We start from the raw sequence: 22,821 nt of genomic DNA, 5'->3' as shown, positions 1-22,821 counted from the left end.
GAGTTGTCAATAAGACAATTAAAGCAGCATCAATAATATGCACTGTATGTTATTATCTGCTATTCTAAATCCCAGGCTTTTGTGATCCCTGGAAAACAAAGGAAGACAGGCAGCAGTGATACACACATTTTTTTTACACAAGTGAGGATGGAATTCGGCCTTAATGTAACAGAACAGCACCTGAGGGCGGGGGTGGGGTGGCGGGTGCATCGTTCTTAAATACTCTATGAAGAACTCGGGGTGATGAGGGATGGGTTAGGTGGAAAGGACTGTTACAATGGGAAATTAGCAATCCTGTGTCTAAAGCCAATCAATCACATCTATCACGTGGCCCCAGTCAATAAGAGCCTGAATAAGTGCTAGCATTGACCTTAATCAACTGACAATCGGTACTTGGAAATCAGAAACTGTAGATTCTTCTAAGAGAAGAGGGAGCTAAGGAAAACTTTGCATGAAATTAATGAACATGAATGAACATGGCCTTTAAGAGTATACACACACATACACACATATTCATATATGTAAATATATATAGGAAAAACTATATAAGATTGTGCTGAACTGGAATTTGGAATGAACTATCTCTTGAATACAAATTGCAATGGCAAAAGTTTTTCATTGTTCCCCAAGACAAAAACCTACACAATGCAATCTCTATACATCTGCAGAATCAAAAAATCATTTTCTTCTAAAAATAACTTGCAAAGCATTAAATGCATTGGAATGAGAGTAGATGTTAAAACTACTATTTGTTGACACTTTGTGATTTGGGATTGAACAGAGAAGTTGTCTCCAAATTAATGAGCCAGACGTAATAGAGCACTGTCAAAATATTGATTTTATTTTATCCTACCTATTGTTGGAACTCTTCTGTAAGTTGGGGAAAAATATAATTTTTTCATTAGCGTTATCATTTGTTATTATTACATTACTTGCTATTTATTATGGAAAAGGAATCTCGTGTCACTTTTCGTGATTAATATAGAACAATCACATGGAAATTTGTGGTAGAGACTAAAATAAAATATCAAATGTTTCCCAGACAATTCTTACTACAGACTGCAATATTTCTTAACAGGAAAAAGAAGAACTGTTGGTTCAAATTTCATAATGCATGATACCTAAATTTAGATCTCTATCTATTATGTACTTGGGTAACAATATTGTTCTAACTAATGTTTTAAAATTATAATAATTATATTCATGTTTATATGGCTTACTTTAATATAATCAAATTAATGAGTGGACAATTGCCAACATATATTCACAGAGTTGAACAGATAAAATTAGAAAAAAAAGCTGTTTCCCAAGGTCTGTTGCTTTATTCTTAAGGATTGCTTTTTATAGTGTCTTAAAACATTTTTTTCTTTTAACTCATCATAGATTTTTGCGAAGGAAGGAGAACTATTTAAGCAACTTTTCCAAAAGTGTAATAAAAGTCATGCATTTGTTTCCATAATTTTTCTATTGAGTCATTTACATTTTAATATTTTGCATCTAAGTTACGATGATGTGAAATACGATATGTATGCAGGACTCTTTGGAATGTTTACAGTTATTTAATGAAATTTACTTAACCGTTTAAAACCAAATAATGAGAAAAAAAAGTTCAGTATCCAAAGAGCCAGGGCATATTTCATTTTCCACTAAAAAACATCATAAGAATAGAATTAAAAAGTTAACATTGTAATAATTTAAGTAACGAATCGGAAGGCCAGGCATGAGATGTACTTTCAAGTTCAACATCAAATCAAAACGTCCCGTGTGATCCTACAGGCGATACCAACAAGGATTGGTTTTCCTGCCAACCTGTCCTTCTCTTGAAAGCGACAGGTCTTCGTGATGAAGAGCTGGGGATGGGGAGTAAGAACCTCCTCAAAAGGTCAGGTCCTAAATAAAGTACAAATCCCTGGGAGCAGGGACCCTGCTTTGTGTCGTTTTCCTGGTCACGGATGGAAAAGGATGGAAGGAACATGGAATACCACCGCAGCCATGTATAGGAAAGAGGAACCCAAAATACTATTGTGAAACTCAAGATGTACCCTCCCACCCTTTAGACTGCATGAAGCACAACCGAGTCTAACCCAACGCTGCCACACAAAAATAACTGTGAACGGACACCCCCTAAACCTGGGGGTGGCCGACCGGGAGGCAGAGGGGAGCCAGGCATCACAGAATCCCTTGTGAACCCCAACAGGAACTACCCTGTGAGAGAGCTTGATTGTTTTTATCTTTGCAGCTAACTTTATTTTCTCACTTCTCTAAGGGCCTGGCACAGAGTAAATGTCTGGTAGATATTTGCCTAGGAAGAAGAATAGAAGGAAGGCAAGAGGGAAGGGCCACTTGGAAGGAAGATATTGACTTTGGACACAGGAGAGGGTATCAGACAGAGACGACCACAGTGGCCCATGGATGCCTTCCCACTGGAAATACCCCTCAACAGGCAGCGCTCACAGCAGAGAGGGAGAGCAACCCCAGTTAGATGTCCCCTTCCCCATGCAAAGAAAGATGGCGCCACCAAGATCTTTCCAACCTTAGGGCCTTTGCATAGGCCATTCCCTCTGCCTGGAAATCTTCCCTACCTTGTTCTCTGCTGACTTCTTCTCACCCTGAGTCCTCCCAGAGGACTCCACTGACCACCCAGGTGAAGAGGTGTCCCCACAGCCCTGGGTTCTCTCCCTTCCTAGTCTTCGCAGGCACGGTTAAAATGGCTCATATACTTCCCTGTCTCTCTAGAGCAGCAGGAACCACAGGGGTCAGGTCCAGGTGCCTGGCACATAGCAGACACTCAGCAAAGATCTGCAGAGCCTGGTGGCGCTGCCCAGAGCTCAGTAAGAGAGGAGTGAGATAGGAAGCCTGCTCCCCGTGGGCTCTGCTAATTTAACTCTCTCCATCCCTTTTTTACTCCAGCCACACAGCTGCTCCTTGGACAGACCTAGCACAGTCCCGTCTCAGGGGCTCTGCACTTGCCCTTTCCTTAGCCTGGAGTGCTCTCATCCTGGTATCCACCGCCAAGGCCAGGCGCAGATGCCAGCTTCTCAGTGAGGCTTCCTGCCCGACTGGTGTGACATTACAGCCACCCCCACTCCCATTCTGCTGTATCCCCATTCCCTGCTTCATTTCTCTCCATAACACATGTCACCATCTGATATACAATGTATTTGGATTATTTTGGTTTTGTTTTTGTTTCTGTTTTTGAGACAGGGTCACCTAGGCTGGAGTGCAGTGGCACAATCACGGTTCACCGTAGCCTCGACCTGTGTTCAAGTGATCCTCTCACCTCAGCCTCCTGAAGAGCTTGGACTACAAACATGCACCACCACACCCAGCTAATTTTTTTATTATTTGTAGCGATGGGGTCTCACTATGCTGCCCAGGCTGATCTTGAACTCCTGGGCTCCAGTGATCCTCCCGCCTCAACCTCCCAAAGTGCTGGCATTAAAGGTGTGAGCCACTGCTCCAGGCCTGAATTATTTGTTTATTGCCAGTTGCCTCCCACCAGAATGGAAGCTCCATGAGAGCCCAGATTTGAATCGGTCTGTTCACTGTTTTGTCCCCAGGACTCCAAACAGTTCCAAATCTCAAAGCCTGTCTAGCAGGTGTTGCCCACAATAATGTCCTTCCCAAGGGCTGTTCCCAGATCACTGCACCAATTCCTACTGTCACACCTGTATTCTTGCTGTTCCACCCACCAAACACTGTGCCCTTAACTTCTTGTTCGTCCATTCAACTAATATTTAAGGACCGAGGTCTAAGTACCTCATACCCTTCAGGAGATGGTCCATGAAGCCCTCCTTGCTGTATGGCCTGCTAGCAATGCTTCCCTCTCAGAGCCTGTTTAGTCCAGCTGCTTGGAGGTTCTTCCAGGCTGCCCCTAGAAAGCTAGATACTGTCTCTGGAGCCTTTCATGTGCAGGCCAGCGGGAGGTCAGGCTGGCTCAGCAATGCGGTGGCACTCCTAGGCCTCCTCCCAGGCAGAGCAACCTGCAGCTGGGAGCTGTCCTGGGACAAGGTCCTGGGAGGGGCCCAGATACCCCTCAACCCATTCCCCTGAAGAGATACAGTCCCCTTGGGGCTGTGGAGACCAGACACTGGACCAGCAGAGACAGTCCCTTGGAATTCTTTTTTTTTTTTTTTTTTTCTGAGACAGAGTCTTGCTCTGTCACCCAGGCTGGAGTGTAGTGACATGATCTTGGCTCACTGCAACCTCCGCCTCCCAGGTTTGAGCAATTCCCCTGCCCCAGCCTCCCAAGTAGCTGGGATTACAGGTGCCCACCACCACACCTGGCTGATTTTTTTTTGTATTTTTAGTAGAGATGGGGTTTCATCATGTCGGCCAGGTTGGTCTCGATCTCCTGACCTCAAGTGATCTGCTCGCCTCGGCCTCGCAAAGTGCTAGGATTACAGGTGTGACCCACCACGCCCAGCCCCTCAGAATTCTTACAACACAACCAACGTCAACACTTTTACATCTGGTTTGCGTTAATAACTCACAGATGATAAGTAGGAATAAAGGCCAGGTACACCTCCCTGATGACTCCATAGAAGGCTGGCTGGCAAGTCTGGAGAGATTGGCTCCCAAAACCCCGAGGGTGAGAGCAGATGAAAGGCAAACTTGCCTCACGCAGCATTGTGATGTGCGCTCTTTTGGGCATGGGTTGGTGTTCAAATACGGCTTCATGGAGCAAGAAGCATTTGGACTGATGCCTGAGAGAAGAGTGAGACACTGGGCGGGGACAGGAAAGGCAAGGGTGCCCTGGTAATATAGGAGATGCCTGTAGAACATGGGAAGAAGCATTCCTCACCCACAAGCAGAAGATGGGATGCTAGCCTCTGCTGTAATTCCCAGGCCTTTGACTTAAATGCATTTTAAGAAGCAAAATAATTCCCATGCTCACAAATGCACCGGACAAGTCTTCCCCTTTAGGGTCCAAGGAGTGAGTATGGTAGAATCTTTGCAACTACAACAAGTATGTCTGTCCCATGACTGTCAATTCTCCAACCACCAGGTCTGTTCTAGGAAACCCCATGTGCAGAGAAGGTCCAGGCCATGTGCCGAGAGCCCCAGTCTGAAGGGCATGCAAACTATGTGTCACCAACATAGGTTCCGTTCAGACAGAGCCCAGCACTGCTACCTACCAGCAGCTTGGCCTTGGGCAAGTCACACCACCACGGATAAGCCTCACTTTCTCCATCAAAAGACAGAGAGTGTTCTCAGAATTACGTTAAATAATATATTGCATTTCAAAGCCCAAGACCACCTGTCTAATAGGCACTCAATAAATGCTAGAGGGTCATTGACAGGACCCCATCTTGGTTTCAAATTTCCCCGGGGAAGACGGAGTCTTGCTTCTTCATACAGCATCACTAGGGCATTCTCTACTTTCCAAAAGAGACTGGCATTTTCCTTTTGGCCTGGATTTGGGATCCCCTGTGGTGAGGGAAAGCCAGCCCAGAATTCTACCTTTTCCTCTGTGGGAGAAAGTAAAGGAGCTCTGTTCAACTCCCCACCTCTCTCTTGGGTGACTCATCTGGAATGCAATGGTCACAGATTCAACTCATTAATTTTATACTTCATGCTTAAGTTAGGCTGCTTTGAAATCAACACTTGAATATATACCAATATAATAATTAGGGGAGTCTCTGGTATGTATATACGTGTGTGTGTGTGTGTGTGTGTGTGTATTTAATTTGGAACCTGGAAACTAGGAGAACATCACTGCTTTCATTTTCCTATTGTGTTGATGCAACAGTCTCAAAGCATTTCTGTTTTCATTCACAGTGCCAATCCTACCCAGGATACACTTTATATATCTAGACAGACAGATAGATGGATAGATAGATGGATGGATGGATAGATAGATAGATAGATAGATAGATAGATAGATAGATAGATAGACAGACAGATAGATAGATAGGAGGAAGAAGGGAGAAAGGGATGGAGGGAGGGATAGATGGAGGGAGGGAGAGGGAGGGAGGGAGAGGGAGGGAGGGAGGGAGAAAGGGAGGGAAGGAGGGAGAGAGGAAAAGAGGGAAGAAAGAAAGAAATGAAGGGAAAAGATGGAAAGCACAGTCTATAATGTCCCTACCAGGAATCCAGCAACCAACCAGTACACATGTGTGTATGTATGTGTTTTCATGTGCGATCATGTGCGTGGCCTAGAAGCATGGTGCTAACATTTGATGGGTTAGAGTGAGAATATTTGTTTAGTGAAGACTTGGACCCCAGACCCATCCATAACTCAGCTGACCCTTTAAAATGCATCTTCAGAACCATAGGAAATCAATCAGCCAATATTTATTGATTCCCAGGTACATCACTCCAAAGACCAGCCAGGAAGGAAGGAGGAACGGCACTTCTCCACCCAGCTCTGCAGATGACTGATGCCTGCAACCTTTCGTGGGGCTTCTATTTCTAAAATATTCAACAAAATGTATTAAACAAGTAACAAGAATAGCTGGCCATTCGTTGAATAGCTGGTTTCAGGGCTCCTTAATCATTTTCTCTTTTAATCCTGATGACCTTATGAGGGAGAAAGAATTAGTCCAATTCTACTGATGAGAAAACTGAGGCTCAAAGATCAAAATGCCCTGCTTACAAACAGCTTGTAAGTGGTGAGGCTGGATGGCAAACTTGGTGCCATCTGATGGGTCCTGAGCTCTTTATCATGGTGTTACAGTGCTTTAAAACAAAACAAAAGGTGTCTCCAGCTCTTCCTCATTTACAAACTTGACGTTTCCAGCTCAATGAAATAAGCATCTTATTGAGGGAGGAAGCATCCCTAAAAGTTAAATTATGCAAAAAAACCTTATAGATATGGATGGATCAAGCAACACACATAGACTGTGTAACTCTTGCAAAAACAATTTAATTAGCAAACAAAATGCACACAAAGAATCCTCCTTTAGACTCTCCTACTTCAGGAACAATGATATAGTCAGTGAAAAGATACATGATGTTTCCTCATGTTACTCTAAAGGTTAAGAGTCAGTTGATGGTAGAGATTAATAAACGGAGGGTCGCCTTGGACCCCGCAGTCCAGCAAGAATTCCACTCACCTACCTTCAAGATGAAGATCAGTGATCCTAAATACCTTCACGTTTAAGCTCAAATTATCATATTATGATTTTATGTTTGATTCTGCTAAGCGCTCTGATTCCTAGAGAAACAAGGGCTCCCTCCCCAGCCTCCCCAGGCTGCCTGGCCCCTTCACAATGGCCTCCACGGGAGGCCAACCTCTACCAGAAGTGAGTCAAAGAGACAGATTCCAACGGGAAAGTCTGTCCCGGGGAAGGAAGCAGCTGGAAACCACTCATTCTTCAGATCAATGAACAAATTATTTTATTGAAGGTGGTATTTGGAGATCACACAAAAATTGTGTGATTTTCATCTGAGCAATATTATCATGCAAAGGGAGAAAAAGTTTTCTTAACAACAGACTCCTGCTGTCCCCTAGATCCACACAGGGGCCTGGTATTTTTCACCTGAGTGGCCAGGCTCCTTAGCCAGGCAGTGCCTAGAAGAAAAAAAAAAAAAAAAAACATCTCACAAGAATCTAGCTCTTGTCAACATTTTGAGATGTGTGGATCAAGTTGCTGGTGTCAGTAAAGACAAAGGAGGAGAATGTCAAAATGCAACCAGTTCTTCCGGAAGCATTTGGAAGATGGCACATACTCTAATATCTGGAATATATTACTTGACCTCACCAGACAGCCATCGCCAAAGAATAAACATGCCAACAGGCCAGGCATGCACATCTCTACCACCCCCCTCCAAAGGACAAGCCATATCACCATCCGTTACATCCCAGGGCAGTGTCATGGGGAATGCCAACCCGATGACCAGACCCTGGCTGAGCCAATCATTTGTCACCTACTAAGAAAGCCACTGTGTCTTCCTTGGGGTGGCAGCAGTTATTAAAGGGGAAAATTGCTACCTTGCAGCCTTAATCCATTTTTAGATGATGCAAATGTTCATGTCATCTTGTCTGTACTTCTTCTGCCTTCAAAACAGGCTAGAAGGAAATTTTAAATGGAACTAAAATTCCAATTGTGCGGGCCCCCCCACGCCCCAACTTTAACAAAAGCTTTTTCAAAATACTTTCAGGATGAATGTGTACACACAGGGTGAAAAAGCCAGAAAGAAGGAAATGGGTGGGGTGGGGGTGGGGGGCTGAAACAAAACAAAACAAAAACCACACGGAAAATAAATATTAAGTTGTCAAACCAATGATCTCTAAAAAGAATTGCAGATGGAGTGTCTGGCTTTTTGCTTAAGAAATGGTGCATGCAATGTCCATGAGAGCTCCAGGCAGGCTGTGGCTTCAGACTGCTCCCAGCTAAATACAAGTCCTCGGTACCCGGTGGCAGCAGGACTCAGTGAGAGAGTGGCTTTGCCAAGACCAGCACAGAAGCAAGCCCTCCACTATCAGAGGAGGTTTCGGCTGTGCAGATTAAATCCTTTCATGCCGGCATGTGGCCGCTTTTCTTCCTCCTCGCATTCCCACACTACCACTTTTCCACCTTTTGAACTCTTCTTGGACTGTTGGAGGGGGACTGCCCACCCACCAGCACTGACCCTCTTTCGGGTGGAAACGTTGGGGAATAAAGTTTCTCTGATGCTGTGGAATTCATGCACTGAGTTTAATGAACAGATCCAGCCATGTTCCATCCGTGAGATGCCCTCTGCTCGGTGCAGATTTAAGGCTGCTGAAATAGCCACTTGGCATCAACAGATTACAACCCCAAAACTGGGGGCCCTGGCCGGGGAAGCAAAAGAATTAAAGCACTTTAGCTCTAATTGCAGTAAGACTTCCCAGCCCCTTCAGTAGGCTTCATATAAGTGACGGCCTCTCCATAATAATTTGGAAGACATTGCCTGATTTGATTTAAATAGATTTTAATCGAGAATTAAAATTTGGGGAAAATAACCACACACAAAAATTGTATAAGCCACTTTTTTTCTCTAGTCGATAAGGGATAAGTGTTTCTAGGTATTTCAGAAGATAAAATTAAATATCAAGCTCTTCAAAGACATTAAATTTTATATGTAATATCTATGTGGTCTGTGATCTGTTTGCTGTCTCTATAGTTACTTGTTAGCTGACACAGCGTTTCCAAATATTTTCTTCTTCTTAATAACAAATTCACAACAATGTATATGTTCTCAAAGTAGCAAGTTCCGGTTGACATTTTTAACTTTCCTTTTCAAGGCGGGTTAACATTATTTGGAAGGATGATTTTGTTCTCAGTGCTAAGGACAGTTTAGGGAGGCAGGAGTGCAGACAAGGTTGAGACATGCACCTCCCAGGCCAATGCAGCTGGCTTCCAATGCCTGCTCGGCCATGCCACAGCCATGGGTGGCAACAAGTTGCTGTACCCCTCAGTTTGCCCACTGCAGAAGCTGCCCCAAGGAGGCCATTCCCTGGGGCGTTAAAAGAACTAAGCAAGATAATGCACCCGGGGTGTGGAATGCAGTGCCTGGCATGGGGTCAGCACCCAACAGTGGCCACTGCAGGTGTCAATGTTGTGGCCATCTCTGCATACCTACACCGAAGAGCCCCAGACCTTCCCTTCCTCCCATGCCTGGAAACCACAAGCAGAAATGTCTGCTGAATTAATGCCACCTCCCGAGGGTCCTACGATCTGGTCCTTGCATGAACCAAACTCTCCTTCAAATTTATGGGACTTAGGAGGGAATCTCAGAAATGCAAACCAGACCATCATTATAATTAAGGCTGAATGGGCATTTCTGTGATTAATCTCGATTTTAGGTGGGCTTTCACAACCTAAGTAAAGTTACTTCATGGTGTGTGTGTGTGTGTGTGTGTGTGTGTGTGTGTACGCGCGTGTGTGTGGGTGTGTGTAATTTAGTAATAAAGCAACAAAAAGCCTAAAAAATGTAAAGGAGTCCAGGCACAGTGGCTCATGCCTGTAATCCTAGCACTTTGGGAAGCCAAGGCAGGTGGATCACCTGAGGTCAGGAGTTTGAGACCAGCCTGGCTAACATGGTGAAATCTCATCTCTACTGAAAATACAAAAATTAGCCAGGTGTGGTGGTGCACACTTGTAATCTCAGCAACTTGAGAGGCTAAGGCGGGAGGACTCCTTGAACCTGGGAGGTGGAGGTTGCAGTGAGCCAAGATCGTGCCACTGCACTCCAGCCTGGGTGACAGAGTGAGATTCTGTCTCAAAAAAAAAAAAAAAAAAAAAAAAAAGGGCGAAGAGGAAGGAGCTTGGTGCTCCCAAATAGACAAACAGAGTCAGCAGTGGAGAGGTGGCCTCCCAGCATCTGGCTTAAGAGCCAGCAACGAGGTAGGGGGCCAGAAATGTACTCCCCAGGAGCCAGGCCCACCGAGGTAATCAAAGACCCAACTAAACACAGCTCAGGTAATCAAAGCTGTAATGCCTAGATAGAAAACTTTCAGGTTAATGTCAGCTCAAGCCTACGGTGATCATTTCTCCTGTGTCATAACGGCACTTAATTTTCTCGTTGGAAAGCCACAGACTGAGAATAGTAGGTAGAGGAAAGGGGGAAACTTACAGACTGATTTTCCTTCCTGCATCTCTTCATGCCTTTGAAGCATCAACATTACCTTCCTGCCACCACCCACCTGGAGGCTTTGGTCCACCCCAAAGAGTGCTTGCTCTGGCCCTACCAGCCCCCAAGCCTGGTGTCAGGGTGTGGTGGATGAGCTTTGAGACTCAGGAGCAAATCACAGAGGTCCTGCTGTGAATCTGGCCCCAGAAACGGCAGCTGAACGTGGGTCACGGGAGATGCTTTGTAGCAGTAGATGGGCTGAGCGTGCCAACTCCAGAGACATAAAGGATGGGTCTAATCCTAGATCCACCACCTACCCCTCCCATTGCCTCAGTTTCCCTTCCTGAATTCAGGACATATATACCTGCCATCATAAGGAAGGTGTAAAGCACTAGGAGCTGTGCCTTGCACACAGTAAATACTCAAAAATGGACAACCAGGTGCAGTGGCTCATGCCTGTAATCCCAACACTTTGGGAAGCTGAGGTGGGAGGATTGCTTGAGGCCAGGAGTTTGAAACCAGCCTGGGCAACATAGCAAGGCCCCATCTCTAAAAAAAAAATTGTTAAAAACTACCTAGGTGTGGTGGTGTGTGCCTGCTACGAAGGAGGCTAAAGTGGGAGGATCACTTGAACCCAGATTGAGGCTACGGTGAGCTGTGATTGCATCACTGCACTTCAGCCTGGGTGACAGAGCAAGGCTCTGTCTCTTAAAGTTAAAAAAAAAAAAAATAAAGTATCATTATCCTGCCAGCAAAGTGCCCAGTCTCAACTCACTCAGAGCCTAAGAACCATGCTTTCCACCGCTTAGTTTGCATGTCACAGTCAGGGGCCAGGGATGCGCTTCTCCCCCCAACCCCCCCGCTCCCACCCCCGGCACCACCTCCATGTGCAATTGACTTCTAAATAGTCAGAGCTGGGCCCCATGCCTTTGCTCAGATACAATTCAACCATGTGGAAGTTCTCTCCCCTCTCAGACCCCTGGGTCTTCCCCTGTTTGGTGCACAGCCCAGCCCCCTGGACTTACAGGGCACCGGGATATGTCTGTCTCCCCACCAGCTTGTGCAGTCCCCAAAGGTAGGACCACAGCTGACCTCCCACCCCGCTGAAGAGGCCCAAGACGAGGCCCAGAGCATAAAGTGTGGGAAATAAGCTTGATTCTCCCCAGGGGAGATATAGAAATGTCTGGAGACATTTTTTATTATCATAGCTGGGGGGTGCTACTGGCATCTAGTGGGGTAGAAGCCGGGGACGCTCCCAAACACCCTACAACGCACAGCACGGACTCCCACGAGTGCCCTGAGCTGGAGAAATGATGCCCAGGTTCATCTGTTAAGTTCCACCCAAGCCTCACATCTGAATCTTGTCTCTTCGGGAAAATAAACCCCACCTCGAGCAGGCTCAGAGCATGTGAAAAGCCAAGTACTTGATGCTGCTTATAGTAGCAAAAACTCCACTCTAAGAGAAAGACCAGAGATCTACAGCGATTTTTAAAAGTGAAAGCTCATTATCCTAAGCGAATTAACACAGGAACAGAAAACCAAATACAGCATGTGCTCATGTATAAGTGGAAGGTAAAGATTGGGTACACATGAATAAAAAGATGGCAAAAATGGATACTGGGGGACACTAGAGGAGGGAGAAAGGCAGGGGCAGAACGGCTGAGAAACTAACTCTTGGGTACCGTGCTCACTACCTGGGTGACAGGATGCATTGTACCCCAAACCTCAGTATCACACAATGTACCCACGTAACAACCCTGCACTTGTACCCCCTGAAGCTAAAATAAAAGTTGAAAAATTATTTTTTAAAAATCAAAAACTAAGAGGAGACTCTCAGGGAGCCAACAGAACCAGCCACAGCAGCCCTTATCGCCAGGCACAGTCAACAGGAGCCCGTTAATGGCATCAACTGGCCGGGGGAGGCCCCCACACCCACCCCAGGTGGGCCCACCTTCCTGAGGGGGGCTTCCATCCATGTTTGCCTTCTTTTGGGGAAAAAAAGGGGGGGATTTCGGAAAACTGGCCTGTGTTTCCTAGCGTCTCTATTCTGAGGGTGCATATTCTCTTGTATTTCCTGATTCCTTCCTTTATTTCCATCCCAACCCCTCCAACACACATGTGTGCATTACAAACTCACCAGTCTATCCTGGATAGCACAATTGTGGATTAAAAGGAAATCATCTCAGAACAAGTATTTCTAGCAGGCAGCACCCTTCTCCAGCACACACAGACAGACACACACACACACATCACCACCACCACCACCATCACCACCACAACCTAGTGGGCCACTCTCTGGCTTAGCCCATTCTGACCACACACATTATCTGCTCACTCCTCTAAGCACATTCAATGCCACCAAGGGGAACATCACAGCAGCCCGAAGAGTCTAGACCTGAACCACCAATCCCTCTCCCGGGCAAAAGGCTTCCCTTCCAACAACTCCTGAGCAGGTACCACATGAAGCACACAGGTGAGACCAACCAGGCAGACAGAGACCTCCCTCCCCCTCCTCCCCATTGGCCCTGCTCCCTTCCCTCCAACTCCTCTACAGCCTCAGCCCAGACCCTGCCCTGGCACATCCTGGAGAAGGTGCCAGTGTACACAGCAGGTGTGAGTTCAGAGGAAGCCCCTCCTCTCACAAGGTCCCACTAGAAGCAATGTGAGTGAGTTTGTGCCCTGCTTTTAGACCCCAAAATCCAGCCTTCACAGCCTGAGAGATGCCACCTGACCATCCCTGTCCTTCCAGCGCAAATCTAAGGCCTCACTTGGAGATAGGCTGAGGCAGGGCTGAGCGCTGGTCCGCCCTAGGTCCTGGCAGACAGGCCATGGAAGAAACTTCTCTCCTTAGTATGGACAAATGTCGACCTGCAGAAAACTCACTTCTGTTTTTAAATTTGCATCAAGTCTCACTTTAAATAATGTTGAGAACAAAATGCAAGCTGATATTTCAGCTTACTTAAAAGGCTTATTAAAAACACTAAATCCAAAGATGTTAAAAAGCTATAATTGTCCTCATTCAGCCTGGAAAAATAAATCTATTTGCTTTCTTCTTTTATGATACTCTTCTCATAAAAAAAAAAAAAAAAAGTTCATCTATATTCTCATGAGTATCATTGCTGTCTTTCTTCCCCCTCCATTCAAGGCACTTTAAAAACACCTGTGCCATTCACAGCCAACTTTTGAGCAAAAGGCAACCACATTTGGGGAAGGCTGTTTAATTCTGATTTCCTGATGCCAGAGATAAGCTTCTCTTGCTCAAAAGTAAGATGGAGTTCAGAGTTCACTTGAATGGGCTCGTGGAGCTGATGGAAATTTCTTTGGTTACCTAAGGCAAAGCGAACAAACCTAATCATTCAGCTTTTTGGGGTTCAGTGAGCAACGATTCCACATCTCAGCACTGCCTTCAGTACCCCATGGGCAACTGTGGGAAGTCGGGCTGCACCTTCTAGCTGCCTCTCTGTCCTCTCCCATAATGGGGGTTATTGGCCTCTGACTTGGACCAGAAAACAGCATGACTGTCGCTCCCTGCCTGCCCCAAGTCTTCCGTGAAGACAGCCCGGCCAGCAGTTAAGTTGCTGAGTTGCGAAGATCTCCAGCCTGCTTAGAAGTTAACCACTCCAGGCACAGAACAAGATGGGCTTTCAGAGCGCTAGTCCAACAGAATGCAAATTTATTGAAAGCGTTTTCTCCAGGTTCCCCATAATTACCATTTATGTCTCCAGGAACTGTTTCCCCAAACCCAGTTCAGGGTGAAAGCATTTTAGAGACTTTCCCTGCAGATGACATATGAAGGACTAACCTTTTCTCATACGCCCAGATGTTAAGTTCATTTTCATCACATTTATGTAAATTTCATTTGAACAGTAAATCAAAAGAAATCTTAAATCATTGTACACTAGTTAAAAATCAACATTAAATCCGTTTGACTTGCAGTGATATTAACATGAAGACACAGTTAAGGGGCTGAAGGTAGGAGGCAAATCTTCCATGCAATGGTCTCAGAGTCCAGGCCTTCGGCCACATGCAAATATCTCTGCCTGGTCGCAATGCATTTAAGTTTGACCAGATTAAGGGTCGTCTGGAAATGAAAGTCTTAAAAGTTTTCTAAACTTTGGGAAAACGGGTCCCTCGGCCCAGGGGCCTGTCATCTATGTCAGTGTCTGGGACTGAGGCAGAGAAAGTCCACAGGCAGAGGCCCAATGCTGAGACTTCTGGCAGCCCGGTTTCTGCTCAGTGGGGGGAAAAGTTAATTCCTAGGGCTCGGCGGTTCCGCATTTGTCAGGGAGCAGGACGTCAGTGCTATCATTACCAAGCAAATCAGCCAGGCGGTTAATGGTGGAATCAGGAGACATTTGCACTCCGCTATCAGAATGACATCATAACTAAAGCAGCTTTCAGCCAGAAGCCCTGGGCTCTCCCCGAGCAGAGGCCAGAGGGCTGCAGGGGCGACCCCCTGCGACTCCCTGGACTGAAAGCTGAGCCCCCCCAGCAGCTTCCAGGCAGGGCGGTGGGCGCAGCCCCAGGCAAGTTCCCAGGCTGGCCCGGCAAACAGGAACTAGGGTTCTAGTCTTTCCCCAAGCAAATCGACTTTTCCCCTGCGTTCTGAACGCTGTAAATAATCATTACAATAATATTATATATTTTTAATAAAATTTGAGATACTGTGAAACCACTTTCCTTATCAGGCAAGGGTTGGTATTTTATAAATGCAGCTACGTTTTCGCTATAGGATTGATGGCATTTCCAACAGAATTGTCAATCTCTCGGTGACCCTGTCTTTAGCAAAGAAGGTCTGCACTCTCTCCTTCAAGCAAAAGAAATAAATGATGCTGGGGGAAGGGGGACGAGCTAAGGAAAAAGCCCTTCCTGCTCTTGTTTTGGTTGCTTTTCTTTCTGTTTAAAAGCACAGCGCAAACACACACATACACACACGCACACGCAGACACAAACCTTAGAATAATGGGGGAAGCATTTGGCTACAGGCTTGCATCTACGGCGCGGCGCGACCAGCAGCCGGCCCCGCTCGCTCGCAGCTCTGCCCTCAGCGGCGGCGACTGGGACCGACCGCCCGCCCCCGACCCAGGCGAGATGCCCAACTGCGACCGCGCGCCCCCCCAAGATCGCTTCCCGAGTCTCGCCACAGGTACACGCGTGGCCCAAACACTTCACCTGGCCCGAAAAGTCGGGAGACGGCAGAAAAAAAAAAAAAAGTTGTGTGGGCAGCCAGCCGGGCAGTCCCAGAGCCCGCGGAGGCCGTCCCCCCGCCGCCGAGCCGCCAGCACGCGAGACCGGCCCGGGGCGGCGCGCGGCTCGCGGCACCTCGCTCCCGGCTTTGCGCGCTCACCCCGGGGCGCGCCGAGGCCACCGCAGGGCACTTACTTGGCACTTGCTTTTGAGTGTGCAGATCGTCGCGGTTTTCACTTGGGTTTTCAAACAAGTTTCAGGGAGAAAGAAGGAGGCAAAAAAAAAAAAAAAAAAATCCAATTATGCAAATGGACTCCGGACTTGGAGGCACGGGTTGGATCTGACGCTGCTACTGTACGAGTTCTCGGAGCAGCCCCGGGCCGGGCAGATTTATGGGGGCGCGTCACGGCTACGCCAGGTCCCGCCGCCGGAGCATCTCGAAGTTAATTAAAGCGGTAATGTCCACTTTCCCGGCGACCCTCCATGCGTGGGTTTACTATTTCACCATCAAACCCGACCCCGGCGGGGGCGGGGGCCCTATCCGCACGCCTCTCCTTCCCTCTTCTGGCCGCCCCCCTCTTTTTCCTCTCTCCGTCTCTCCCCCCTTTTTCCTCTCTTTCGTCTCTTTAAGTCGCCTGCCTTCCACTCAGTGAACAATGAACAAAGATGTGAGTGATGGGAAAAGATCGCCCCCCCCCCAACCCCAGCAGTGAGCAAAGCCGGTCTTAAAGTAAAAATCCAGTTGCTAATATCAAACTGGGAAAGAAAACAGCGCGTTCCCAGTCTCACCACCCCCTCCACACACACACACACACGCACGCACACACACACGCACGCACGCACACCCCACCCCAAGTTCACCTAAGCCCTGGCTGGAGACTGGGGCGCCAAGGTCAGGGCGCGCGGGGCTGCTCAACTCGCCCGGGACACCAGGGTTGGGGGACTGCGCGCGCTCGGGCCAGGCTTGCTTCCCGCGCCCCTCCCCGCCGGTGCCCTCTGCCGGCCCCCTCCCCGCCTCTACACCGGCCGACCGGGCCCGGCGGCCCGTTCCGGCTGCCCGGCCGCCGGATGCGCTCAGCAAACGCGGCCCCTGTCGGATTTCTGCTAAATTGCACAGCGGCGGCGGCGGCAGCGGCTGCCGGGAGAAGGCGCAGGAGGAACCGGAGGGCCGCACAGCGCGCTCGCTCACTCCGCCCCTCCCGTTCGCCCCTCGCCCCGGCCCCGCCGGCCGCCGGCTCCCACCCGCGCACACGCCCCGGCCCCCAGGACACACCGGGTGCCCGAGCCCCGCAGGCCGGGACACCTTGCAGCTGCCTTATTTTCTGCTAAAGTGAAAACGAAGGCGGCTGACAAATCACGTCTCAGGCGAGGCACCCGTTAGACATAACAATATCCGGCAAACAAAACCCGGCCGCCGCTGCCACCCGCGCACTGGGCTGAGACCCCGCCCTGCTCTTTCTCGGCCCCCAGCCCCTGGCCACTGCCCCCTCAACCCCAACGCTCCCCGCCCCCCAACATTCCAATCCTCCACCTAACTCGGGAACGGTGGACATGTTCTCCAAGAGGCAGACAGTAGGAACCACTCACAATACAGAAGTGAAAAGGGGGGGACTTAACTTTCCACCTGTCCCCAAAGAAAGCCCTGCCGGAGTTTCCTCCGCAGAGTGACGAGAGAGCAAAACAGTTCTCTCTCTGCCCAGCCCCTTTTCTTTCTTTTTCCCTAACTTCCCCGCGTTTCGACCTTCCTTCACTTCGCATACATCCGTCTATATGGAGATATCTATATTTTAAATTATTTGCAAAACTGCAACAGATGGGCGCGTCGAAATCTGGACACTTTCCTACTCATCAAAGGAAAGCTTTCCCCCCAACTTTTTTTTTTTGCCTAAAATACACCCCGAGTCCCGCCTACGACTGTTTTCCTCAATTCATCTTCGAAAAATAATGTCTTGAAGCAAACAGAAAGACTTATTAGGAAAGATAATTCCTACCCCAGTCATACATCTGCGCTGGGGTGGGGGCGGGAGGCGTCCCCCCAGATTGCACTCTTCCCAGACGCCCCGCAAGCCCTGCCTCTCCTCTGCCTTCCAGAGCCCCCACGCCCGCACTTCCTCGCTCTGATTGGCCTCATTTCTCCAGCCTGGGACTGGCCGGCTCGGTTCCCTCCATAACCTGTTACTTATTTATTTATTTATTTATTTATTTCCTCTTTGGCCCCCACCTGGGCCCCCAGGCCGGGGCCCGGCTGGGGCAGGTGCTGCGGGCGCCAACTGCGCTTGCAGGCGTCACGGCCTTTCCTGGGGTCGCGGGTTCGGACCCCGGCACCTCAGCCCTGAAACCGACTCCCCGGCCTCAGCCTGGTCAGGCTCCCGGGGCACAGGAGGCCGATGCAATCACAAAATGGCAGGTCTCAGAGGCTCTCAGCGCCTGCAAGTTTGACACATTGTAAGCATCAGCTAACTTTAATTTAAAAAAAAAAAAAAAAAAAAAAAAAGGTTGTAAATTACCCTCTCTCCACCGGCAGAAGGGCCGGAACCCCTCAGTGAGCGCGGACCGGAGGAGGAGCGCAAGGCGAACCCCCGTCCCAGGCAGAGGAGAAAATGGGGAAAGTCACTTGAGCAGAAGTTTCCGCGGCCCCAGCCTCCCCCGTCCCCTTTAGACTCCCCCCACCCCCTAGACCCTCTTGAAAGTTTCCCGGGGCCTGAGAGTGGCTCGCGAGCCGCTCGCGGGTGGGGGGTGCCGGCCAGGTCCCCGGAGCTGGGCGCGGGGTCCCGATCGCGCGCCGGGCGCCAGGCCCTGGACTCCTTTTCAAAGTAACGGTCCCGGGACCGCGGGCGGGGAGGCGGCGGCCCAGGAGCCGGTCCCTCTCGCCGCCGAAGTTCTCTAGCGCCATACGATGCCCGGCCGCCGCAGCCGGCTCGGTTTTCCTCCTCTTCCCCCCCACCCCCCACCCGCTGACAGCTTCTCTCGCCAACGTCACAGCCACGGATATTTAATTAGACCGTATTTTTTAATCGCGATGGGGCGAGAAGGAACCGGGCGGCAGGCCTCGCCGAGATAGGGAGGGGGAGGGGACGGGGGGCCGCGCCAAGAGTCCAAACTCACTTTACCACCTTCCGGACGCGGAGCTGCCCCCCCACCGGCCGCTGCCCCCCCGCGCCGCGCCCCCCGCACCGCGCCGCGCCCCGCGATCCTCCCCCCCACCTTTGTTTTCCTTACCTTAAACATTGAAACGCGGGCGTCGGGAGCAAACTCGGGCACGTAAACGGAGCGTTGTAAAAGATTGTGTTCAATGAATAATGAAACATGCCCACACGATTGACTTGATCATTTTCCGGGGCTGAGGGGGGACGGGCGCCCTGCTCGCGCGCCTCACTCGCCCACTCGGCAGAGCCCTGCGAACTGTTCCCAGCCCAGCCGGGGCAGGGCGGGCTCGATTTTCATCAGCCTCTTTTCAGAATCGCCCCGTTCATTGATACTCATCACCCAGCCCCAGCAGACATCCCCATCCCCGGCTCGGCCTCCCCCTATCTGGTAGGTGAAATGCATTGTACCATTAAAAACGCTCTCCATTGTCGCCCTGGCATAATTCACAGCAACTAGATAGGTCTTGCGGCATTTAGCTTTGATGAGCCAGAGACTGAACCCTTGATATAATAATCTACAAAGAATGGTGTGTGATCGTCCATTTTTTCTCTCTGTCTAGCAACTAAGAAACCATTTAACACAGCGCAGCTTGGTTCTGACCTTGAGCTCATGTAAACACACTTATTAAAATCTATCTATTCTCCAAGAGCTACATTCTGATTGTCAGACTCGTTACTGAGACATATATCAGCCCCTTCCTTGTCACTACTTTGCATTCCTGCCTTTGACTAAAGAATTTTTTATCCAGCCGAGAGGGAGAGAGAGACTGCCACGGAGAGAGAGGAGAGAGAGACGGAGAAGGGGCGAGGAAAAGGCGTAATTCTTACCTGCTCCTGAAACTATTTAAAGTCTGTTTCTTTTCTGGGAGGAAAGAAAAAAAAAAAAAAAAAAAAAAACTCCCGGGTGAATCTCGGTGGACAGCGGGACGCGAAGAATCAGTCACAGCCCGGGCGTTTAAGGGAGTCATCAGCGATCAAATGACGTTGATCCGCGCTGTAACCTTGTGGCGTATTTAATGTAAATAAGGCAGTTATGTTGCCAATCGCCGCGATACAAACGCGGAGAGGTCCTCAGCCTCGCCTCCCGCGCCTGCCATTAGAGGCGACTTTATTTACAGACACTATTTAGGAGATCATGATAATTCTAAAACAATACTAGTGCCAAATGATTATGAAAATATGATTTTAATTAATCACGTAGTAGGCAAGGAAATTAGCATACGGTAATTAAACTTCGAGAAAAACGTCACGCAGGTTCTCTGCCTTATGGGTCTAGAATAATCATCATGCGATGGGCTCCAGGACTTAATTATCAAACAAAATAACTTTTTTAAGGCAACTTTGCAAGGCGGATCCTCCGGGCAAACGTTTTGGTAAATAATATAAGCAGAAGTAACAAGGTGGGGGTGTGAGTGGGGCATGAGGTTGGGCTTCTGGGAAGCCAGGAGGGGGGAAGAAGGGGGAAAAAGCTGGATAATGCAATTATGGATTCTCTGTCCTAGAGTTGACAAAAGCTGGTGCCTCAAAAAGCCTCTTTGTTATGGGATTATATAATGATCCTGGTGTCATTATGGGAAAAAAAGATTCAGTAATAATAATAATAAAAGAAGTATCCAGATACACCAATGAGGGACTTGTTTTAAAGAAAAGCCTCGCATGTGACACTGGGCATGTTAATAGCAAAGAGACAGGATCCAAAAGAGTTGACAAAAAAAAAAAAAAGGATACAGGGAGGGAGAGCGAAAGAGAGAGGAGAGAGAGGGAGAAAGAGAGAGAGAGAGAGAGAGGCCTGTGTTGTTGCACATGATTAAGAAGTGATGGAGACAGATTGATCATTCAAAACGCCATGCCACAGGGGCACTTAAAACATTGATTCAGGTAAGACTTGCTCCAGCCTGCCCGAACTGAGCTCCCCCAAGACGACTGGCGGGTTTTAAACCAGGGCACCACAGACATCAAAAGCAAAGATACAGAAAAGGCATGCCACAGCCGCCCCATCACCACCCGTCTCCAGCTGAAGGAGTCATTCCGTGGCAAGCAACCAGTCCAAGAGTGAGGGGAGAGGCACAGAAAACTTTGCGCGGGGAGGAGCGCTGGGATGGCGTGCCGGCGTTGGGGACGGGCGCGACGCAGCTGCCTCCGGCGCTGGGCCTGGGCCCTCACCGCCGGTGGTCCACTCCCCAGGCGCGCCGTCGGCGGGTATCGGGCCTTGCCGCTGCCAGCATCCTCTGACCCTGCCCTGAGAACCCGAACCCAGCGCTCCTTGCTTCTCTCTTTCTTTCTCTCTCTCTCTCTCTCTCTGTGTTTCTCTCTCTCTTTCGCCAGGAGTGCACAGGAGGAATGAGGAAAGAATTACTTTCCTCCAACATGCTAGTTCCAGGAGATTCTTAAAGTCCGCTCAAATCTCTGCAGTGATGTTTTTAAAAAATCCTCTGCCTACCCAAAAAAGTTTAGGAATTCAGCCCACATTTTCCAATCTGATGTGTCTGAAATTCTCTTTGAACAAATACCAAAATACAAGAGTTTTTTTTTTTCTTGTATAGAAATTAGCATCGCAATCACATGAATGATATCACTATCTCTATGGGAATGATAGCCTGAGCGGTGGGGTGTTCTTTATTCCAGTTCTTCGTGGATCAACTGATTATACTCTGCCGTCTTTTGAACCTGTTATTGTAAGTCAAGTGATTCTTTATAAGTGACAGCGCAGACAAAGAGGCGAGCAGGGCCGAGCAGGTCGAAAGGAAGTGGCCATATGGACTTGGAGAAAAGGCACTTTCTCCCCTACAGAATGGGGGTCGCCTTTTAACCCTCGAGCCTCTGGCCTCGCCTGGGCCGTGGGAGGCACGGAGCAGGGCGCGCGTCCTGGCGTCGTTCTGGGGTCCCCGGAGGTGGCTGGCCGGTCTGGGCCGGCCGGTGGACTAAAGGCCTGGGGGCCCCTTCCAGGCCTGGAGGCCCAGGGCTTCTGCGGCCTCAGAGCCCGTGCGTCTCGGGAGGGCCGCGCTCCCGGCGACCCAGAGAGCTTCGGCTGGGGCGCACTGCCGCGCGGGGACTGCCATGGCTTTGCGTGGCCAGGCGGGTGGGGACCCACCGGGCAGAGACAGCGTGCTCACGGTAGGCCAAGCCCAGCCTGAGCCCCGCAGACGGCCGGGCAGGGGGCTCTCTGGCTCCCCCTGTCGGCGTCGACACGCTCTGCATGCCTCCGGGACCTGAGCAAGCAGAGTGGGCCCCCCCCCCCAGGGTAGACCTCCCGGCGCTGCCCTTGTTGGGAGTGGGATTTGAGGTGGGAGGTGGAGGGTTCCAGACAATGGACAGAGGCCCGTTGTCCTCCAGATGCCGAAACTTGACGCCTACCTGTGTCCCACTAAAGCATAAAAGTTCCCCATTGGCTCCCCACCCACCAGCCCCACCCCACCAGGAGTGTTTTGTGGCCCCTTTCATAATTTGTGGCTGTCCTATGCTTTTCCCTGTGTCCAGGATTTCTCGGCGACCCCATCTTCCTCCCTTGGCTCTGGCCTCTCTCTACTCTTCCTTTTCAAACTCTGAAGTATTTCTCACTGCCCCTGCCTCGCCTGACCAGGGCTGGAACCCCTTGGATTTTCGCAGAGGCTCCCATGGGCCCAACCACTCCCCTGTCCAAGAGTCCTGCATTCTTCAGTCCTCGAAGCTGTCCCTATGGGCAGCCCCTCCCCACCCAGGGGACGTTGACCAGGGCCGTCCACTCTTGCGGAATCCTGAAGGCTGCTCCTGCCATTTAACTTCTTGAAACTCATGAGTTACTGGGAACCTGGGATGATGAGTTAGGTGGGTGGTGGCTGTGGGTAAAAATCAAGGTGGTGAAGTAAGTTCTTTGGTGACTCCTGGACCAGCTCAAAAGCAAGGCTGGGAGGCGCTGCACCGGGTTGGAGCTCATCAGCGCCTTGTAAGAAGTGTTCACTCAAAGTGCCTA

The 22,821-nt window shown here is 49.4% G+C and overlaps 1 protein-coding gene across 10 annotated transcripts in view; it reads right to left on the bottom strand.

Annotated features, from left to right (window-relative positions):
* ZNF536 (zinc finger protein 536) overlaps positions 1-19,670 on the bottom strand; it is a 488,422-nt gene extending 468,752 nt beyond the window's left edge. For 4 of the 10 annotated variants that reach the window (XM_077977120.1, XM_028839573.2, XM_077977122.1 and 1 more), the window contains exon 1: positions 15,922-16,092. The gene's annotated coding sequence lies outside the window, so the exon portion shown is untranslated. Of the gene's footprint in view, positions 1-15,921; positions 16,093-18,945 lie in introns of those variants that run through there. The other 6 variants (XM_015123486.3, XM_028839572.2, XM_028839579.2 and 3 more) reach the window with 2 other exon arrangements.
* Between the last annotated feature and the right edge of the window lie 3,151 nt (positions 19,671-22,821).

Source organism: Macaca mulatta, chromosome 19, assembly GCF_049350105.2.
Source record: "Macaca mulatta isolate MMU2019108-1 chromosome 19, T2T-MMU8v2.0, whole genome shotgun sequence".
Lineage (NCBI taxonomy): Eukaryota > Metazoa > Chordata > Mammalia > Primates > Cercopithecidae > Macaca > Macaca mulatta.
This window is presented reverse-complemented; position numbering and strand designations above follow the sequence as displayed.